The 7,006-nt window shown below is 44.1% G+C and overlaps 1 long non-coding RNA gene across 1 annotated transcript; it reads right to left on the bottom strand.

The window, feature by feature from the left end:
- Nucleotides 1-1,890: 1,890 nt before the first annotated feature.
- Nucleotides 1,891-6,675, bottom strand: LOC134476484 (uncharacterized). The gene is made up of 3 exons (XR_010048183.1): nucleotides 6,301-6,675; nucleotides 4,386-4,819; nucleotides 1,891-3,572 (listed from the first exon to the last, which is right to left on the bottom strand). It is a non-coding gene; the product is annotated as an uncharacterized LOC134476484 (long non-coding RNA).
- Between the last annotated feature and the right edge of the window lie 331 nt (nucleotides 6,676-7,006).

Raw genomic sequence — 7,006 nt, forward strand, 5'->3', positions numbered from 1 at the left:
ATTTGATTGTCCTGTGGTATATATGGGCATAGTGATGTCTCTTTGGGGTTCCATTTTGAATTTTCCTGATTATTAATGAAATTAAACATCTTTTTATGTTTTGATTAGCCACCTGAACTTTCTCTTTTTCAAAGGGCCTGGGAAAGAATTAACCAAATGTCTACTGACTTGCCTGTTAATGGGCCCAGGTACCTCCTTTCAGGCCACGTTAGGGTGTCCCCCCACCCCACCCTTCTTCAAAGAGGGGCATCACAGCTGATGGTCAAGCTGCACCTGCAGGTGGAGTGGCTCCCAGCGCGGCAGGAAGCAACCTCCTGGGTGACTGGACTATCTTGTATGTCTGCCGAGAATCCAATGTTGAGCTGTACCCCTAGCCAATAGAATTGGTTTTTGTTCTTGGCTTGAGATAGGATCCCAATTGTCAACTCCTGTATGAACGCTGAGTTATGACAGCACCATTTACTACGAAGTCTGCTCTGCGCTATGCTCTGTGATTCACCTCTGCCATATGCCAAGCATTCATAGAAGGATCCATCTATTTCTGGACCCTTCTATTCTATTGGCCTGCCAGTCTATCCATACTCAGACCATGCTGTCTAATATAGATTTGTAATAACTTCTTATTTTATCCGTCAGATTCTCCAACCTTGAGGGGGAAATCTTGAGTATCTTGACTATTCTTGGTCTTTCGCATTTCCATATAAAGTTTAGAATGAGCTCATCAGTTCCACAGAAGGAACAGAAAAGCAGCTGGAATTTTTACTGGGATTGTGTTCAATCTATAAATCAAACAAGGGAGACTGTTTCGTTTGCCAACCCACAAACATGGCGTATTTCTGGTTTATTGAAATCTTTTATAAAATAGCTTTAGTCAGACATGATTGACATACAATAAATTACACTTATTGAAAGCATTCAATTTGATACATTTTGACATATACATACCCATAAAACCAACCCTTCAATCCAGCTGATGAGCATCTCCATGAGCCCCAAATATTTCTTCACTCTTCTTTATAATCCCTTCTCCCTAACGCTCCTCACCTGTCCTCCACAGTGACGTTAACCTTTCTTCATGTGCTTATTTCCATCCATATATCTCCTTCGGTGAAGTGTCTGTTCAAATCTGCTCATTTGTAACTGATTGTTTTCTTACTCTTGAGTTTTGAGAATTCTTTGTATTTTGATTACAACTTTTTCATTAGATAATGGTTTGCAAAAAATTTTTCCCCTGGTCTGTGGATTGCCTTTTCATTCTCTTAACAGTATCTTTTGAAGAGCAAATGTTTTTTGATGCAGTGCAATTTATCAATTTGTTTTTCATAGATTATACTTCTGTTTTTGTATTTAAGAAATCTTTGACAAATGCAAGGTTGCAGAAGTTTTCTGCTATGTTCTCTCTGTGTAGTTTTAGGACCTACATTTAGGTCTGTGATCCACTTTGAGTTAATTTTGGTATGTGTTGAAAGGTATGGATCAAACAAAGAAGGTATATTTATGCCCTTTTTGAAGTCTTCTTAAGACGTCTTTTTATACAGATTTATAATTAAACCACAAAGGGACTACGCATCTTTTGTTAGTTTTATTCCAGGTAATTTAATTTCTTTGATGCTCTTGTAAATGGCATTTTTTTTAAAAAAAACATTTTTGTATGCTTTTTGTTGCTAGATACAAAAATGTGAGTTACATATATTGATTTTATATCTAGCAATATTTCCAACTTATTCTAATAATTCATTTATAGACTCTTTTGGACATACATTTTATATAAAAATGCTTTTCCTTTCCACTTTCTTTCTTTTTCTTCCTTGGCATATGATACACAATTATATTTCCTAGATGAATGAAAGCTTTTACCATTATGAAATGGTTCTCTTTATCTTTTGTAAGACTTGTAGTCTTAATATCTGTCTGATATTAATACAATGAACATGACAACATAATATACAAAGGCAATCTTTTGTTAGGGTTTCATGGTTTATCTTATTTTACTCTTTCGTGTATTCTTATGTATTCTTGTAAAAAACACATTTGTTCTTAATTTATGCTGAAAATCTTTATTTTTAACTAAATTAGATGATCCTATAATACAAGTGAGTTAAATTTACTCCCTTAGTTTTGCTTTTTAGTTGTCTCGCTTATTCCATATTACCTTTCTTGCCTTCTTTTGTAATAACTGTATCTATTTTAAAAAAATTAATTCCACTTTCTCAAACTCTTTTTCCATTATCTTAGTGATTACCCAGAAGGCACAGCTTGCATTCTTAATATATCAGTCAGAAGTTAATTGAAACCTTTGCCTTCTTCCCAAACAAGCAAGAACTTTAAATCACTTGACCTCATTAACTCTTTCCCAGTGTAAACGCTATGCATTTTAATTCCATTGTGTGAGTGAGGGTGTGTGTGTCAGAGCTTGTGTAACAGCAAGTGTAGTCAATGAAGCAGAGGTTACTCCAGGTGTGTCAAGCAGATTTCCTTCGGTTATAAATTGGTTGGAAAGCCTACTGAAACAAAATAGGCGTAGAGGAACGTTAGGAACTGCAGGCAGCTACTACTGACAGCGGAACAAAGCCCCTTGGTGTCCTCACCTGCCCGGCACAGCTACTGGGATAGAAGCAAGGAGGCCTCTGTATCTCTGCCATCTCCTCATCTCGTGGAGACAGATGTTCCTCGCTGCCGGCAGCGGGATCCTGCTCACCTGGGCATCTGACCAAACGCTTCCAGCCCCTCAGCTTGCAGCAGAAGACAAGGGTGGGCAGTGGCTGGCTTCAGTGTGGAGCACTCTCCTAGATGTTGTGTTTGTTATTTGATGTGGCCATCTTTACTTAGAAGTACCCCAATTTGCCATTTTATTTGTTCTTCATTCTTGTGCCAGAACTTCCAGCCTAGATCTTTTTCCCTCTATTGATTATAGATCTCTGAATTTGCTCCTGTGAGGCTGTTGGTAGTAATCCCACAGGGAAACCGGTCTGGCTAGTCACACAACAAGGCAGCAGGTGCTGGGACCCTGTCCTGGGAAGTTCCCTGTTATGGTTCATTGAAATCCAGGCCTCAGCTACTTGTGTTAGTCCCAGGATTTGAGCTCTTGGCTGCTGGAGATTTCTGCCAGGGGCTTACACATCTTAGCTGGGTAAATGTTGACTCCAAGCCTCTCTCTCTTTCTCCCGATAGCTCCCACTTCCCACTGTGCTGGAAATGTAAGGCTGTGGCGAAGCAGGCCAGCAATTTGGCTCCAACTTTCTCCTCTCCCATAGGCCTCCCTTCTCCCTGCCTGCGTGATAGGTGGAGGTCAGCTGATTCCAGCAGCGTGGATGGGTCACTACTTCTCCCGGTAGCACCATTGGCCGCCCACACCCACACATCCTGCATTCATGGATTTCACTTCAGATCTAAACTTTTTCTTTTTTAATTGCACGAAGCAGGCATGATGGTGCACTCCTGTAATGCCAGGACTTTGGGAGGCTGAGTGAGGCAGGAGGATCACAAGTTCTAGCCCAACCTGGGCAGTTTATACAGAATTACAAAATGGAATGTAGCTCAGTGGCAGGGTCCTTGGTTCAATTCTCAGTACTCTAAAAATAAATAAAAATTTTAAAAATCATGAATACTAGATTTATGCAGACTTTTTTTCTTGTCAGTAAGCCCCAAATAAATACAGGGTAACAAGTATTATGTAACTTTTACAATGTATTAGGTATTAGAAGGAATCCCAGAGGTGATTTAAAGTTTAAGGGGTCTGTGTGTATGTGTATGGAAATAGTACACTGTTTTATACAAAGGACTTTGCAGGGTCCTAGAACTAGTCCCATATGGTGGCCCTGGGACAGCCGTGTAAAAATTTGCATCATTTACCTTGTACAGGAACTCAGAGCCACATAGGTGGCTCTCACCTATGTCCAAGGTACAGGTACAAATGTGGCCAGAGCCCTTACAGAAAGTGGCTCAGGTCGGCCAGAGGCCCAGGAGAGTATTAGTTAGCTCTCCTCTGTGCTCTGGCCAGCACATCCCTCATGAGACAACAGAGAGAGGAGAAAGCCAGTTCTTCAGGGCCCACCCTGAAACACTACCCTGTCTGGCCCAGAGGCTCACCCATCTCTCCCTCACTTGGGACTCTTCTCCCACTTGCATTTTGCCAAAAGCCTTTTTTAAAATTTCTAACGATAGGGCTGGGGATTTAGCTCAGTGGCATAAGCACCTACCTTGCAAGTGCATGGTTGTGAGTTCGATCCCCAGTACCAATAAAAAAAAAAAATTAACTGTAAAATTTACATTGTGGAAGTGGCTAAGTACGTAGGGGAGCGTGGCAATGAATCAATGAATAAATAATTCCAATTACATAATCCAGGGCTATGAGTCTAAATATTACAGCTAAATCCCCTCTTTACCTTCACCTCAGCAATCCAACTGCTTTTTCCAGTTTGATGTATCTTTCCTTCACCTGTGTTCATGAACCTGTGTACATAATTGCCCTAATTTGCTAAGCACAAATGATACACTGTTTCCTAATCTGACCAAATTATCCTCATTCAAGTGCAAACACCGCAGAGAATTCCTTGAAATGCGTGAGGCAGCTGCTGTCCATTTGATCCTTCCTCTACCCAACTGGCCATTCCCAGTTCCTGAGCCCAAGTAATAAAGACACAGGACACAGCGTCTTCATTTGAGGTCCTGGGGGTTGCCCTTCACCCCTCCTCTGCCTTCTGCTCCTCTCCACCTTTCTACACTGTGAGGCTGGTGCAGCCGCTCCATTCTCCGGCGCTCTGGTGTTACCTTCAGAGATCAAACTTCTGGGCAGTTCTGGGCTTCCAAACCTCCCACTCTACAAAATCAATAAACAAAGTTTTGGAAACACTGATCAAAGTGGATCCACAGACCCATCCCTGCCCCTTTGCCTGGCAGGACTTCAGGTCTTTGGAGAACTGTAGCACAGTGCCACACTTGGCCTACGTGATCCAGGCTGGCACAGCCACCGCCTGACCTGGGACGGGTTCTCCCTGGCTGCAATTTATGTGTATCACCCTCCTACTCGAGCATATCCTTTTCTGCTCAAACTAATAAATTCCCTTTTCTCTCATAAAAGGCAGCTGTAGTTGTCACTTCCATTTTTAGCAGCGTAAGGGAGCTGGCCCACATTGTCTTGGTGAGGGATTGAGAGAGGGGTTAAATCCAACACTAGAACCGGAGCATTAGCTCTCAACAGCAGAGTGGGGACTGACAGGGAGGCGCATCCTCTTTAGAATTTTCTGCCAGCCCTGTAATTGGGCTGTCATTTGAGCGGTTGTCCACAGGCCAGAGTGGTGTAGAGTTTCTGCGTGACTGTGGCCGGTCCACCAGAGTGGGCTGCCCCCTAACAGCCTTGGCAACATCACGAAGTCTCCTTCCTCAAGCAACATTGAACTTGCAGCCTAACAGGGGGCCTGAGTTAGTTAACCACGAGTAGCTTCCTTTTCTACATCTATAAAATGGGGAGAGTGCTACTCCAAAGGGTTGCATGATGGTCTAACGAAATCATACATGTTAAAACATGAAAAGCCTACCAGGGTGTCTGTGTGTCATATCGTGGAACCACAGTCTAACTCATCTGTAACCCAGCCAACATGAGGTAATGTGAGAAGGAGGGCCTGCCAGGGGGCTGGTGAGAAATCCAGAAGAAGGAGCACAGGAGAGAATTTACCCAAAGACAGAAGGTGCCCTGGGTCCAAAGTGTGGGTGCAATGGCCCTGGGTCTACCCAGCTCCCTTTGTCCCAATTCAAGGCTGTCCCTTCTGGAGGTCGATCTGTTTTCTGGGTCTGGCTTGGGGACAGAAGCAGCCTACTGAGTATTAGGCAAGTGACAAGTTGGATGTTGGTTTTTCTCTTAACTCTGCATAGAGGTGTCATGAGTAGCCATATTTTGGGTCTGGCTTGGGGACAGAAGCAGCCTACTGAGTATTAGGCAAGTGACAAGTTGGATGTTGGTTTTTCTCTTAACTCTGCATAGAGGTGTCATGAGTAGCCATATTTTGCAAGCGAGAAATAATGTTCAGAGGTCTAGGAGGCTTGTTCAAGGACACAGTGCTGGCAGGCAGGACCTACAGGGTCCACCGGGCCCCAGGATTCCTTTCCTATCACACTGAACTTCCAGCAGCGGGTCCTGGGCCCCCGGTAGGAGGACCCTTGCCCCTGAACAGGCAGGCTCCCATCGTGGACTTCTGAAAGGGTGGTCAGCTTTTTCAGTGGAGTCTTCTATAGGATTTATTCTCCCCTCTCCTCCAACCTGACCTCCACCTCTGTCTTGTACCCCCAGCTGCACTTACTGACCTGGGAAGACGGAAGCTGCTCCAGGATCACTCAGACCTCGAGCCAGTGTGACCCAGCCACAGTCCTCTGTCATAGTTGAGAGCTCCAGCTGTCCCCGCCCCCTGCTTCATGTGGGTGGCCTTTTGTAACAGCTATGAGCCCAGCCAGCAGCTGTCAAGTCACCTGGGGTGAAGGGTCTACAGCACCAAAGCCCACAGCTGGATTTGTATAGCTGCCCTACAAATCAGATGACCTGTTTGTCCCTGCTCTCCCAGGAAAACCCTCAGTTCCAGGAAAGTCAGAAAGAGTGAGTTTCTGTTGGCAAACTCCGAGCCTGTGCTTTGCTTTACAGAGATGGTGGGCAAGACACAGCTTGCTCTGTTTGCTCTCGCTCCAGCCTCTGACCCCGACAGTTTGCAGGACAGATACCTGTCACTCAGCTCACCTCTAAGGGCCTTTAGAAGGCTCAGAACACGTGGCCGGCCACCAGGCGCTCAGCTCAGCGTATTGTGTGTCAGGAGCACAGGGTAAAGGGTTTACCTACTTAAAAAAATATATAGTACAACTGGATTTTTTTTTTTCACAATTGGACTTTTTACCCTGCTTCTTTTTCCTTTTTAATAACTATTCACTCTATGTTTATGGCCAGTGCTCTGTCTGCCTTCTCACCAGGGCTTCTGCCAGTAGTCTCCTGACAGAGTTCCTGCTCCTGAGTCACTCTCATGGC

The sequence above is a fragment of the Cavia porcellus genome, unplaced genomic scaffold, assembly GCF_034190915.1.
Source record: "Cavia porcellus strain 051 isolate PalLab524CR breed Dunkin Hartley unplaced genomic scaffold, mCavPor4.1 scaffold_6, whole genome shotgun sequence".
In the NCBI taxonomy this organism is placed as follows: Eukaryota; Metazoa; Chordata; class Mammalia; order Rodentia; family Caviidae; genus Cavia; species Cavia porcellus.